The following is a 15289-nucleotide window of genomic DNA, read 5'->3' as shown; positions in this document are numbered from 1 at the left end:
AAGCCTCCTCCTCCACCCGTATAGATCCTATGATGGCAATCATTACCCACCTCGAGCAGGACAACACTCCCTTACCTTATAGATGGGTCGCCTTGAGCTTGGTCAGGCCAGCATTCAAACTCACCTAACTTCCTTGGACCCATGGTTAACCACTATGGAGTTTGACATTCGTCATGCCCTATACCCTATTTACCATGACTACTTTAACTAGCGGCTTGTTACCCAGGATGCCACCCATACTTCATGGTACAAACGACAGGTACCTTTCTCCATTAACCATGTTGGAGATGGTACTTGTGGTCATGCTGCTTTTGGTGATACAGGTACTACTAGTGGCGATTTTACTACATATATGTCTGATGATGATTTAAGTCCTATATTTCCCTCTTGCTGCAATGAAGCCATTATCTAGTGCAGCTTGGGGGGAATATTTCTATAAGTACACCCCTTCCTTTTTTCATAACAACTTGCACTAGGATCACCCACATAGAATCCGAGATGGGGTAGATGATGCCTGCGCCAAGTACTTTCATAATTTATTTCTTCACAACCTCTTGCATATTATGATTCAAACGTCTTTGGCATGTAAAAAATCAGGACTAATACCCTTTAGATCATGAATATTATACCAAATAGCCTTTTTGCGCATGCAAAGCACTGTAAGAAGTTGTTAAGCAGGCTATATGTGAGTTTATTATTGAAATCACAGGGCATTCCTCATTATCATCAAGAAATGCATATTTAAGGTGAGAAGGTAAAGTTTTAAGTTCCAACTTCTTTACATGTGGTTCAAAATTAGAGCAAATAGTCTCCATTACCTTGCAGACCTTATCAATATAAAGGTCATCATTCAGATCCAAAGTTGTCTCTAGTAAATCATCTGACAAAAATTGTTAAAAATCAACTCCAGAAATCTCATCGAGTACATCAATCATGCAACTTATGTGCTCAAGCATAGGAGACTTAATATCATTAGTTAGCTTAAAAGTAACGGTATCATCACCAACACTTAAAGTCAGAGAGCCAGATTTTACATCAATAACAGCACATACAGTACATAGGAAAAGTCTATCTAAGATAATGGGAATCTGACTATCTTCTTCCATATCAAGTACTACAAAATCCACAAGAATATAGAATTTTCCAACTCTATCAGTACATCCTCTACAATACCCAAAGGATATTACACAGAACGATATGCCATATGCAAAGTAATCTGTGTGCACTTTCAAACACCCAAGTTCAGTTTGTTGAAGATAGATAAAGGCATAAGAAATACGCTAGCACCTAAATTACATAAAGCCTTATCTATAAACAAAGCACCCACATGACAAGGGACGAAAAAACTACCAGGATCTTTTAGTTTTGGTGAAATTTTATTTTGCAGAACAACACTGCACTCTTCAGTTAGAGCAACTCTACCTATGCCACCAAAATCTTTCTTCTTAGTAATCATATCTTTTAAAAATTAGGCATAAACAGGTATTTGAGAAATTAAATCAGTGAAAGGAACTTTTACCTCAAGATTTTTTACCATAAACATGAACTTACGAAGTTGTTGATTGACCATTGATTTTTTTCATCCGTTGGGGGAAAGGTAGTACGTAGGAGAATCAATAACGTTCTCCTTGTGCTTCTTTGCTTCGTCTACTTTCCCATGCTCAATTTCAGTTTTTGAGCTATCTTCACCTTCATTTGCATCTACTACATCATTCTGAACTAGAGGTCGTGAATCATGTGTAGGCATAAGTGGAGCATCATATCGTGTACCGCTTCGAAGAGTGACAGCATTAGCAGTTTCTTTGGGAATTGGTTGCCCTGACATATGACTTGGTTTCCTCTGTGCGTTAGTTTTAGGAACCTAAGCAAGTTGAGTCTCCAAGTGTTTGGCAGTTTTCTTCAGCTCCTTGATGCTCTCATCATGGCTCTATTCCATAGGAACCATCATTTTCATCAGATCAAAAAAAGTAGGTTCTTGTGAGCTAGCATTTGGAGAAGGTTACTGCAGATACCCTTGGTGTGAAGGCCTATTGAAACGAAGAGGGGGATTCTAAGGAGTCCCTTGGTAGTATTGTTGCCAAGCAGGACTTTGATGTGGTGGTGGACGGGAATTTTGAGGTATAGGTTGAGGGTTTTGAACGTTGTTGCTTTTGTAGGAAAAGTTGGGGTGATCCCTCCCACCTGGGTGGTATGTGTTAAAATAGGGGTGTATGGAGGTCTCCACGGAAAAGCATTTCCATGCTCCATCTGATTCGGGTCAGGTTGATTATAGTAACAATCATGACCAAAGCGGCCTTGAACACCACACACCTCACAGTAAGAAGACGTAATAGGAGTTATGGAAGACATCGCATTAATACTCATAGGATGAGTACTAGATTGTGTAGATTTTAGTGCATCCATTTTCATGCTCAATTGGGTAACTTGTGAAGACAATAGGTGATATACATCAACATCCAATTTTATCTTCGTAATAGTCCTAGAAGAACTATGATCATTTGTCGTTAAGCTGGATAGAAAACTATACCCTTCATCCATCTCCTTATGTAGGAAATTAAAACACCCCCTGCAGATGAATCAATTATACTCTTGATATGGGGTTGTAGACCATTATAGAATGCGTGAGTGATGAACCACTTGTCAAGATTCTGGTGTGGGTATTCTCTCTCCAGGTACTTGAACTTATTCCATGCTTCCTTCAATCTCTCATCAGGTTCTTGTTGGAATGTAGCAAGCTTGTGCCTGATTTCTGCAGTCTTAGTAGGATGGTAGTATTATTTCAGGAATGCTTCAAAAATAGCACTCCCTTAAGTTGTTATAACATCATTCAACCATTTTTTAGCTTTGTCTTTCAATGAGAATTCAAAGACCATGACCATCAACTGATCAGGAGTGACCCATTGGTGCTTAACGGTATGATAGAATTGTTGACACCGTTGTAAATGATTTGCATGGTCTTCAGATGGATGCCCTCCAAACTAGTTATGTTGGATTATATGAATGAGAGCAGGCTTGTTCTCAAAGTTGGCCGCTTGTATGTCAGCCATAGTAGGGCCTGTGAGAACATTGTCAGGGGAAGGTACCCCATAAGACTTCAATTACATAGGAGGCATGATCGATTATGATGGTTCTCTCGTGGATTTTCCCTAATTATGTAATCCCCCACAATTTTAAAGAATTTTCATAAATATATTAAAGTATTTATGTAGTTATATTTAAATCCAAATGAGTTTGGAAAATGATTTGACTTTTAAAAAAGGGTTGACTATTTTAAAAGTCAACTGAAATTATTTTTCATAGCTTAATAAAATTTGAAATATTTTAGTTAAGCATGTTTTAATAAGAGTTTTAAATATTAAAAGTATATTGAAAAGGTAGTTAATGGAATCGAAAGCCCAGAATGTGATAAAAAGGGAAAGATTCATTTGATGACTAAAGTTTAAAATAGCCCATCTTATTAGTCATCAAGTTTCATTAATTAAAATCTCATTTCCTAGGCCCACAAGTAAAAGCCTTTATATAAATATCCTAAAAACCCAAAATATTTTCACCCTACACTTTATTTCCTTCTCTTCTCACGTGATTCTCTCTCTTCTCACTCGGCATTCTCTTTCTCCTCCTTGTGCGTCGTTTTCCTTCGGTTCTCTCTCAAAAATTCGTTTCTTCTTCTTCAAGTAACGTTTCTTGTTCAACAAGAAACGTCACAAATCTTTTTCAAGAACCGAAACTTGCTGACCGCCGGTGCCCTGTTGCTGCCACTGTTGTCCGGCGCCTCTTTTACCCCATTGTTGTGGTTGTTTTCTTTCTTCTTCTCTAAGATTCCATTAAAATACTAGTTTTTATGTTATTATATTGTTATTTATCATTTTTGTGAACTAAAATACTGTTTTATTGATGTACATAATTTTTGGATATCATGAATATTATTATAATAAATTTCAGATTTATTATGTTAAGTTTATTTTAGTTTTTATCATGAAATTTATAGTTTTTAGGGTTTTTAATTACTAGAAACTATATATATAAAGTATAAATCATGAGATTTACTTAGTACGTAATTTTATATATATTGAATATATTTTCAGAAGATTTATCAAATATTATAAGTGTCGTAATTTCAGAAAATAAGTATTTAGAGAGATTTTAAAGGATTTTTGATCACTAGAATAGTTGTACTATACCAGGGATTTAAAATAACGAAAGTTTGGTACGTAAAAACGATTTTAAAACACGTTTAAGGGGTTTTTTATCGTTTTAAAGTTGTTGTAATGTTTAGTTCGAGATATTCATTTTCATTACTTTCTTTTCTAGGCGGAGATTTCATTGTAGGAGACTTTTAGCGAGTAAAAGTGGCCTACCGATTGGTTTATACAAGGTACGTACATCGTCTACGTGCTATGTGATTTAGAAACATGCTCTAAGAGTATTTTATTTATTAGTATCATGTATAGGACTCTATTTGTTCATATATATGAATACTGGAATTATTTTTACATGTTATATACATGTGTGCTACATGTGATCTAGAAGTGATTATTATTATAAATGTTTGTATGGAAGGTTGATGCAAGCAGGATAAGTCAAGTTAATTTATTCATTCGTGAGTGGATTAATATAAGTTAAAGTGAATCATGTCTTACATGTATTCTTTGAGTATTATTTATTACCTTATAAGGACCGTGGACCTTATTTGGTAAGTTACAAGTTATACCTATATAAAGGTAAAGTTTATTATTGGTTAGGTTCAACAAGTAAGTTAGTAAAGTATAAAAAGGAGGTTAAAGAGTCTTGGTTGATGAGTTGTGATCACTTGTTAATCCAAAGATAAAAAGAGATTATGTTATGATTGTTTGAGTATTAGTTATGTGTTGCTTGTTTGTTGTGTCAACACAAGTAATAAAATATATTTAACGTATAGAGAAACGAGAATAAGTTATAGACTTTAGACTGGTGCACGTATAGAGTTGGACACTAAGGGTTGGAGTACATGGTGGTAGCCCATGGCTTTTCTAGGAATGGATTGATCACCATCCCTCTTTCAGTTCAAAGGTTCCTCGATATCGCAGGTCATTTTTGGAATATGTGGTAGCTCCCATATTTCATATTTTTAGATAAGTCAACTCGTCCAATATCTATTCCATTTAAAGGAAGAAATAATGTTTAGAGTCTAGTTCGATAAAAGTTGTCTGCAGATTATTATATGCTTTTATTAATTGTTATCCCTGCAAGTTATTTTTGTAGTATCATGTTTAGGATTATTTATGTTTGATATGTAGTACTCAGCTTTGCTGATTTCGTGCTTGTCTGTGTGTGTGATCATGGCTTTGCCTATTTATCCTGTGGTGATCCTTCGGGGGAGCAGAGTCGAGAAAGCATTGACATTACAGGTTCGCAGATGCATCTCATTGGGAATCTGGAATGGAGAGACTCATTGTATTTCTAGGACAATTTAAGTGCTTTCGTAGGAACATGTCTTTTCAGACATTAGTTTTTAAGTTGGTGTGTTTTAGTTTCAAATATTGTTATCGATTTCATAAGTTTTAATAAAGTTGTTTTTAGTAAGTTGTTTTCCGCTGCAAAATTCTGAGTAAGCCGAAACGTTATCACACGGGCGATAATGCCTGGGTAATTCTCTAAGGTTTATTATAAAAGTATTTTCTAGAAAGAGAGAATTATCGGGGTGTTACAAAGTGGTATCAGATCTAGGTTAGTTTAAGACTTATAGGCGCCTAACTAACTAGCTTACTAAGTGATTTTAGCTTACTAAGTTACCTAGCTTATTAGTTATTTGAAGGAAACCTTAGTATTGCTCCTACGTTTTCATTTCAAAAGTTGGACATAAAATATTTTGTTTGAACCAGAAATTTTTTTTATAGACACCGAAATTAATTTTTTTCCAGAAATTTGAGGGTTCGAAATTTATTTTTTTTTCGGAAAAAACAAGCTTCGAATTTTTTTTTTCCAATATATTAAGTCCGATTTTTTTTTTCTTTTTCGAGTGGAAATTTTTTCGTGTGTCCTTGGGTCAAAAAATTTTCTTTTACTCGAAATTTTTTTTTTCAGGCACTTAAGTAATAGTATTTATAAAAGTTTCTGCATTATATTTCATGCCTTTAAGGTTTATATTACAGCATTGTGAGAGTGGGTAGTATAAGAAGGGCATATAAAATAGAAATATTATATGCATGCATTAGAAAGTTAGTTCAGCGTCATTATTATTTTCTTCCCTGCAAATAAGTGCATTATTATTATACTTCCCTGCTAATGATGCATGAGTATTTTTCTTCCCTGCTAACTGTTTATAATTTTTGCCTGCAAAGTGTATATTTACATGCCTTTGTTTTTGTTTACCCCTTGTTATTTGTGGGAACACGTTAGAGAGAGTGCTAAACCTTCTGATTTATTGTGTTGTAGCTCTACGAAACTATTTTAACCCCATCGTTCTGACCGACGATGAAGCCGACGACTTTCATGCACCCATTGACCATAGAGAGTATGCAGACCTGCATTGGACGATGCGTCGTATTTTGAGGAAAGAATTTGCTAGGGATGATGAAGTCATCATAGAAATGGACCATGCTAGAGGTACCACTAGGGAGGATATCTATCATGCCTGTTTCAGGTATGCATCTGAACCTGAAGAGGACGAAGACACCATACCTATTAGAAGATCTAAGATCCAGAGAAAATTCATCGATTATTATGAGGACGAAGAAGAGGATGAAGCTAGTGATGAAACCTTCATACCTGAGAAATATGAAGAGACTAAGGATAAAGATGGCAATGTAGTGCCATAGGTTATATATATACTTATATTTTTTTTATATAGATATACATAAGATATTAGTTATAAGAATAATGTTGGATGTGTGCCAACAAGGACAAAGGTGTTTTATAGAGTTATCATTTTAGGAAAAATATAGATACTATTATGTTATTTTTATTTCACATTTTTTTTCCCTTCTATGGAAGAATAAAGATATTACTTATTTTATTGGAGGGAGTAAGAATTTATATTGGGCACGTGATGGGAATATGTTTTTTTATTTTATTTTCATTATGTGATCTTTTTTTTTTTAATTGCTCAATTCCATTTCATGTTGATATGAATATATTTACGTGAACAATTATGTGGTTATTAGAGAACACTTCATGTTGAAACTTAGTGGAATTGTTTGTTGATATGATCTTTAATGATCAAATCAAATGTTGCCTTGTTAGATGACTATGTAAGTTTTATGGAACCTAAGTAGAGTGATATTACTTTCAGATCCCGGAGTAGAATGGCTAACAATACTGAATTAGCTGATGTTATTCGCCTCTTGGCGGAGAAACTGAATCAAGACAAGGTCGAACGTCCAGAGACTGCTGAGAGATGTTCGAAAGACTGGCCAAAGTGAAACCACCTTACTTTAAGGGACAATCTGACCCTACCTTCCTAGAGAACTGGATTAGGGAATTTGAGAAATTATTTGAAGTAGTAAATTGCCCTGCTAATATGAGAACAGGTATTATATCTGAAGGATGAGGCTGACCTTTGGTGGAGAGAAAATGGTGCTAGATTGAGTGCTGCTGAGGGATTTAATTGGGAAGCCTTTGTGGTTGTTCTGAGGAGAAAATTTTACCCTGCCTTCATGAGGAAACAGAAAGCTCAAGAGTTCATCAACCTTAGAATGGGTAGTATGACTATTTCTGAATATTATAGTAAATTCATAACCCTGTCTAGGTTTGCACCTAAGGTGGTAGCTACTGAGGAGCTTAAGGCTCAGAGGTTCGAACAAGGGTTGACTGATGAAATCCAGTTGGGATTAGGGGGTGAAACCTTTACATCTTTAGATGTGGTGTATGGGAGAGCTTCACATATATATGGGTTGCAAACAAGGAGAGATAAGAGGAATGTGGTAATAGGCGAAAAGAGAAAAGAGGTTAGTACTGGAGGAAACCAAGGGAATTTTAAGAAAAACCGGAATGGTAATGGGAATTTCCAAGGGAGGAATAACCAGGATAGTCGCAAAGGGAAGCCTGAGAGAGTGCATCACTGCAAGCTTTGTGACAAAAATCATCCTAGGAAAGACTGCAAGGGAGAGTTAGTGACCTGTAATTATTGCCATAAGAAGGGTCATAGGGAGTATGAGTGCTTCTCCAAGCACAGTAAGGATCTGAAGAATCAAGGAAATAATAACCAGGTTAGATCAGGGTCCAACCAATTAGGGAACCAGGGTCCTAAGCCTGGAGGTCAGAATAACCAAGGAAACTATAGTAAGCCTGCAAATGAGAATCCTACCCAGAATAAGCCTGCAGGAAAAATTTTCGTGATGAGTCGTAGCGAAGCAGAGAGGTCCGCTGATGTGGTCACTGGTAATTTCTCTATTAATTCAGTTTTCGTTAAAACGTTATTTGATTCGGGGACGACTTATTCTTTTATTTCGTCTTTTGTCCTAAAGAGTCTGGGGTTAGTAGTATATGAATCAATTGACGTGTCTATTAGTATTCCTACTGGGGAAATCATAAAGTGTACTAAGTTGTTCAGGAACCTGCCTTTGAAGATAGGAGGGAGTGTCTTTCCATCCTACTTAATTGAGTTTAACTTAGGATACCTAGATATGATTCTTGGGATGAATTTGTTGAGTCTTTAAAAGGCCAGCATAGATTGTGAATTTCAAAAGGTAGTGTTGAGAAACCCTTCGGGAAAATTGACCTCAATATAGACGATTTGGGAAACCCAAGAAGTTTGGAGTATCTCTGCTATGCAAGTGCAGAAGTTGATGAGAAAGGGGTGTGAGCATTCTTCTGTAGCGTGCAGATGTTAGTAAGGAAGCTGAACTAAAACTTGAGGATGTTCCAATAGTGAAGAGTTTATGGATAGTATTTCCGAGTGAGATTTCAGGTATGCCGCCTGCAAGAGCTGTTGAGTTTACTATAGACTTAGTTCCTGGAACTGCACCTATATCTAAGGCACCTTATAGAATGGCACCTCCTGAGATGAGTGAGTTAAAGACGCAATTGCAAGAATTTTGGATAAGGTTATATCAGCCTAGTGCATCACTTGGGGAGCTCCTGTGTTTGTTCGTGAAGAAAAAGGATGGGAGTATGAGGTTATGTATCGACTATAGGGAGTTGAACAATGTTACCATCAAGAACAAGTACCCTTTGCCTAGAATAGATGACCTATTCGATCAACTGAATGGAGCGAGTGTGTTCTCGAAGATTGACTTACGTTCAGGATATCATCAATTGAGGGTAGCAGATAAGGATGTACCTAAGACTGCCTTTAGAACGCGTTATGGTCACTACGAGTTCACTGTAATGCCATTTGGGTTAACCAATGCTCCTGCTATATTTATGGACTTGATGAATAGGATCTTTCATGAGTTTTTGGATAAGTTCGTAGTGGTTTTCATTGATGACATTTTGATATATTCGAGGAATGAAACCGAGCATGATGAACATTTAGGATTATTTTGGAGACTTTGAGAAGAACCACTATATGCCAAATTCTCTAAGTGTGAGTTTCGTTTGGAGAAAGTAGCATTTTGGGTCATTTTGTGTCTAAGGAAGGAGTCTCAGTAGATCCTGCTAAGATTCAAGCTGTGAGTGAGTGGCCAACTCCAAAGAGTGTGTCAGACATTAGGAGTTTCTTGGGTTTAGCTGGCTATTATAGGAGATTTGTGGAGATTTCTCAAAGATAACAAGACCCATGACTAATTTAGTGAAAAAGGAGTCTAAGTTTGAGTGGAATGAGAAGTGTGAGGAAGCTTTTCAGATCTTGAAGGATCGTTTAACCACTGCACCTGTTTTAACCCTACCTGATGGGAATGAAGGATTTGAGGTATATAGTGATGCTTCGAAAAATGGTTTGGGTTGTGTGTTGCAACAGAATGGTAAGGTAATTGCTTATGCATCGCGTCAATTGAAACCTTATGAGGCTAATTACCCTACCCATGATCTAGAGTTAGCTGCCATAGTGTTTGCATTGAAATTTGGAGACATTATCTTTATGGAGCAACTTGTAAGATATTTACAGACCATAAGAGTTTGAAGTACATATTTACCCAAAAAGACTTGAACATGAGGCAAGAGAGATGCTGAGTTGATTAAGGATTATGATCTAGACATCCAGTATCATGAGGGGAAAGCCAATGTGGTGGCTGACGCCTTGAGTAGGAAATCGAGTCATAGTTGAGTACTTTGATAGTCCCTGAGGAGTTGTGTAGAGATATGCAAAGGTTGACCTAGAAATTTTAAATCCTGGGGAAAGTGAGGCTAGACTTAGTAATCTTTCTTTGGGAGTGTCAGTTTTCGACGAGATTATTGAGGGTCAAGTCGGGGATGAGCACCTAGACAAGATCAAGGAGAAAATGAAGCAAGGAAAGGAAGTAGACTTCAAGATTCATGATGATGGGAGTCTAAGGTTTAAAGGGAGGTGGTGTGTACCACAGAAGTGCAATGACCTTAAGAGACGTCTTATGGACGAGGGCATAATACTCCATATTCTGTGCACCCTGGGGGTGACAAGTTGTATAAAGACCTTAAGGTGATCTATTGGTGGCCAACATGAAGCGAGAGGTAGCTGAATATGTGTCTAAGTGTCTAACCTGTCAGAAATGAAGATAGACCATAAGAGACCCATGGGGAAAGTTCAATCGTTAGAGGTCCTGGATGGAAGTGGGATTCTATTTCTATGGACTTTGTGACTGCCTTACCCAAGACGAGGAGTGGAAATGATACCATTTGGGTTATTGTGGATAGACTGACCAAGTCCGCCGTGTTCATACCTATTAAGGAGACATGGAAAAAGAAGCAACTCGCTAAGACCTATATCAAGCATGTAGTGAGATTGCATGGAGTTCCAAAGGACATTATATCTGACCGTGACTCTAGATTTCTATCGATTCTGGAAAAAGGTCCAATTAAACCTTGGGACAACATTGAAAATGAGTACGCCTTTCACCCTGCGACCAATGGTCAGACTGAGAGGACTAATCAGACTATGGAGGATATGTTGAGAGCTTGTGCGATAGACTTTTAAGGAAGTTGGGAGGACCAATTAGATTTGATTAAGTTTTCTTACAACAATAGTTATCATGCGAGTATAAGATGGCACCATTTGAGGCATTATATGGACGGAATGTAGAAGTCCCATTTGCTGGAATGACTTTAGGAAAATATAGTCTTGGGGACTGAATTTATTGAGGAGACCGTCAAGAATGTCAATTATTCAGGCTCGAATTCAAGCTGCGCAAGATAGGCAGAAAAGTTATGCAGATTTAAAACGCGCGAAGATGAGTTTGCTGTAGGTGATAAAGTATTCTTGAAAGTATCACCCACTAAAGGCGTTATGAGATTTGGGAAAAAGGGCAAGCTAAGTGCTAAATATGTAGGCCCATATGAGATTTTGGAGCGCATTGGGAAAGTAGCTTATAGATTGGCATTGCCAATGGAGTTTGAAAAGATGCATGATGTATTCACATCTCCCAACTTAAGCGCTATATCCCTGATGAGCGTCATGTGTTAGAGCCTGAAAGAGTGCAGATAGATAGTAGCCTCACATATGAGGAAAGACCTGTCAAGATTCTCGACAGGAAAGTGCGTAGTACGCAACAAGGATGTTCATATTGTCAAAGTTCTTTGGTCTAACCACGAGTCAGAAGAGGCAACGTGGGAAGCCGAAGATGATATGAAGAAAAAGTATCCAGACCTATTCCTTGAGGTGAGTTACGAGGGCGTAACTCGTTTTCTTTAAGGGGGTAGAATGCGATAAATTTCGCGCTTTTGTCTATTTTTATGAGATTTTCATGCATATGTATGCCTATGTCGGGCAATTTGCACATGTTAGTGCAAAAGAAGTAGAGTCTCCGCATAAGAAAAGTGTTCATAAGTAACATAAGTGTTTTAAAAATGGGAAAGTGCACAAGAGGCACTATCTTTCTTCAAAAGTTTTCGAAATGTTGAGTTCAAACTTTCGAAAGTACGAGGATTTTGTGTAAGTTTCGGGACGAAACTTCTTTTAAGGGGGGTAGACTGTAATCCCCCACAATTTTAAAGAATTTTCATAAATATATTAAAGTATTTATGTAGTTATATTTAAATCCAAATGAGTTTGGAAAATGATTTGACTTTTAAAAAGGGTTGACTATTTTAAAAGTCAACTGAAATTATTTTTCATAGCTTAATAAAATTTGAAATATTTTAATTAAGCATGTTTTAATAAGAGTTTTAAATATTAAAAGTATATTGAAAAGGAAGTTAATGGAATCGAAAGCCCAAAAAGTGATAAAAAGGGAAAGATCATTTGATGACTAAATTTAATAGCCCATCTTATTAGTCATCAAGTTTCATTAATTAAAATCTCTTTTCCTAAGCCCACAAGTAAAAGCCTTTATATAAATATCCTAAAAACCCAAAATAATTTCACCCTACACTTTATTTCCTTCTCTTCTCACGTGATTCTCTCTCTCCTCCTTGTGCGTCGTTTTCCTTCGGTTCTCTCTCAAAAATTCGTTTCTTCTTCTTCAAGTAACGTTTCTTGTTCAACAAAAAACGTACAAATCTTTTCAAGAACCGAAATTGCTGCGCCGGTCCCTGTTGCTGCCACTGCTGTCCGCGCCCTCTTTTCCCCATTGTTGTGGTTGTTTTCTTTCTTCCTCTCTAAGATTCCATTAAATACTAGTTTTTATGTTATTATATTATTATTATCATGTTTATGAATTAAATTACTTTTTATTATGTACATAATTTTCGGTATCATGAATATTATTATAATAAATTTCAGATTTATTATGTTAAGTTATTTTTAGTTTTTATCATGAAATTTATAGTTTTTAGGGTTTTTAATTACTAGAAACTATATATATAAAGTATATATCATGAGATTTACTTAGTACGTAATTTTATATATATTGAATATATTTTCAGAAGATTTATTAAATATTATAAGTGCTGTAATTTCAGAAAATAAGTATTTAGAGAGTTTTAAAGGATTTTTAATCACTAGAATAGTTGTACTATACTAGGGATTAAAATAACGAAAGTTTGGTACGTAAAAACGATTTTAAAACACGTTTAAGGGGTTTTGATCGTTTTAAAGTTGCTGTAATTTTTAGTTCGAGATATTCATTTTCATTACTTTATTTTCTAGGCGGAGATTTCATTGTAGGAGACTTTTAGCGAGTAAAAGTGGCCTACCGATTGGTTTATACAAGGTACGTACGTCGTCCACGTGCTAGGTGATTTAGAAACATGCTCTAAGAGTATTTTATTTATTAGTATCATGTATAGGACTCTATTTGTTCATTTATATGATTACTGGAATTATTTTTACATGTTATATGCTTGTGTGCTACATGTGATCTAGAAGTGATTATGATTATAAATGTTTGTATGGAAGGTTGATGCAAGTTTATTTATTAATTCGTGAGTGGATTAATATAAGTTAAAGTGAATCATGTCTTACATGTATTCTTTGAGTATTATTTATTATCTTATAAGGACCGTGGACCTTATTTGGTAAGTTACAAGTTATACCTATATAAAGGTAAAGTTTATTGTTGGCTAGGTTCAACAAGTAAGTTAGTAAAGTATAAAAAGGAGGTTAAAGAGTCTTGGTTGATGAGTTGTGATCACTTGTTAATCCAAAGATAAAAAGAGATTCTGTTATGATTGTTTGAGTATTAGTTATGTGTTGCTTGTTTGTTGTGTCAACACAAGTAATAAAATATATTTAACTTAAAGAGAAACGAGAATAAGTTATAGACTTTAGACTGGTGCACATCTAGAGTTGGACACTAAGGGTTGGAGTACATGGTGGTAGCCCATGGCTTTTCTAGGAATGGATTCATCACCATCATCTCTTTCAGTTCAAAGGTTCATGATATCGCAGGTCATTTTTGGAATATGTGGTAGCTCCCATATTTCATATTTTTAGATAAGTCAACTCGTCCAATAACTATTCCATTTAAAGGAAGAAATAATGTTTAGAGTCTAGTTCGATAAAAGTTGTCTGCAGATTATTATATGCTTATATTATTAGTTATCCCTGCAAGTTATTTTTGTAGTATCATGTTTAGGATTATTTATTTTTGATATGTAGTACTCAGCTTTGCTGATTACGTGCTTGTCTGTGTGTGTGATCATGGCTTTGCCTATTGATCCTGTGGTGATCCTTCGGGGGAGCAGAGTCGAGAAAGCATTGACATTACAGGTTCGCAGATGCATCTCATTGGGAATCTGGAATGGAGAGACTCATAATATTCCTAGGACAATTTAAGTGCTTTCGTAAGAACATGTGTTTTCAGACATTAGTTTTTAAGTTGGTGTGTTTTAGTTTCAAATATTGTTATCGATTTCATAAGTTTTAATAAAGTTGTTTTTAGTAAGTTGTTTTCCACTGCAAAATTCTGAGTAAGCCGAAACGTTGTCACACGGGCAATAATGCCTGGGTAATTCTCTAAGGTTTATTATAAAAGTATTTTCTAGAAAGAGAGAATTATCGGGGTGTTACAAATTATAATATTGCTTCTTCTATTGTTTATTCATGAGTTATCGTAGGGTTTTCTCAAGAACATAATTAGTTGAAATTGGAGTTCCTGCTCTTTTAGACCCGGCCACAAAAGAAATAAAGAAAAAATGTGTAGTGAAATTGCTTCAATTTTAACTTGAAGTTCCAATGAGACTGAAGAAATAATTCAAATAATCAATCAAAAAGCTATAAAAACTAGTCGTCACCCCGACAACGGCGCCAAAGACTTGATGGGTTTTAAAATATATACCGCAAGTGCACGGTGTCAGTTTAGCAGAAAGTGGTAATACAGGTCGACCCACATGGAGATGAGTTCTATAAATTTGTGCTTAATTATCTAACAAATTCAAGAGAGGAATTTGATTGAATAATTAACAAGTAAACTAGAATAAGCTAGAACACAAAAAGAAGGTAGTTTATCACATAATTAAAAACATAGGGCTACCGATCGGTACACCATGATTATACCAATTTAATCACTACAATATAATTCAAAAGAGTATTTCGTTAAGCCTACGGTCGGGGTTTAACAACTCTTAGATCAACATATGCCAGTACAGTCGCTCAACATAATCAAACCTACCTATTGTAACATGCCTCTAATAAATATGATCTTCGATTCTAACTCCTATTAGCTAAACATAACTCATGATATTGCGCAATTACGTGAATCAAACAAGCATAACAAATCAAAAAGAATTACTCTAATTCAATCCAAATATCGAACAACTTTAAACCATAATAAAAAAAAAAAGGTATAGACATGGCTTT

The sequence above is a fragment of the Beta vulgaris genome, chromosome 5, assembly GCF_026745355.1.
Source record: "Beta vulgaris subsp. vulgaris cultivar EL10 chromosome 5, EL10.2, whole genome shotgun sequence".
Classification (NCBI taxonomy): Eukaryota; Viridiplantae; Streptophyta; class Magnoliopsida; order Caryophyllales; family Amaranthaceae; genus Beta; species Beta vulgaris.
Note: the sequence above shows the minus strand (reverse complement) of the source record.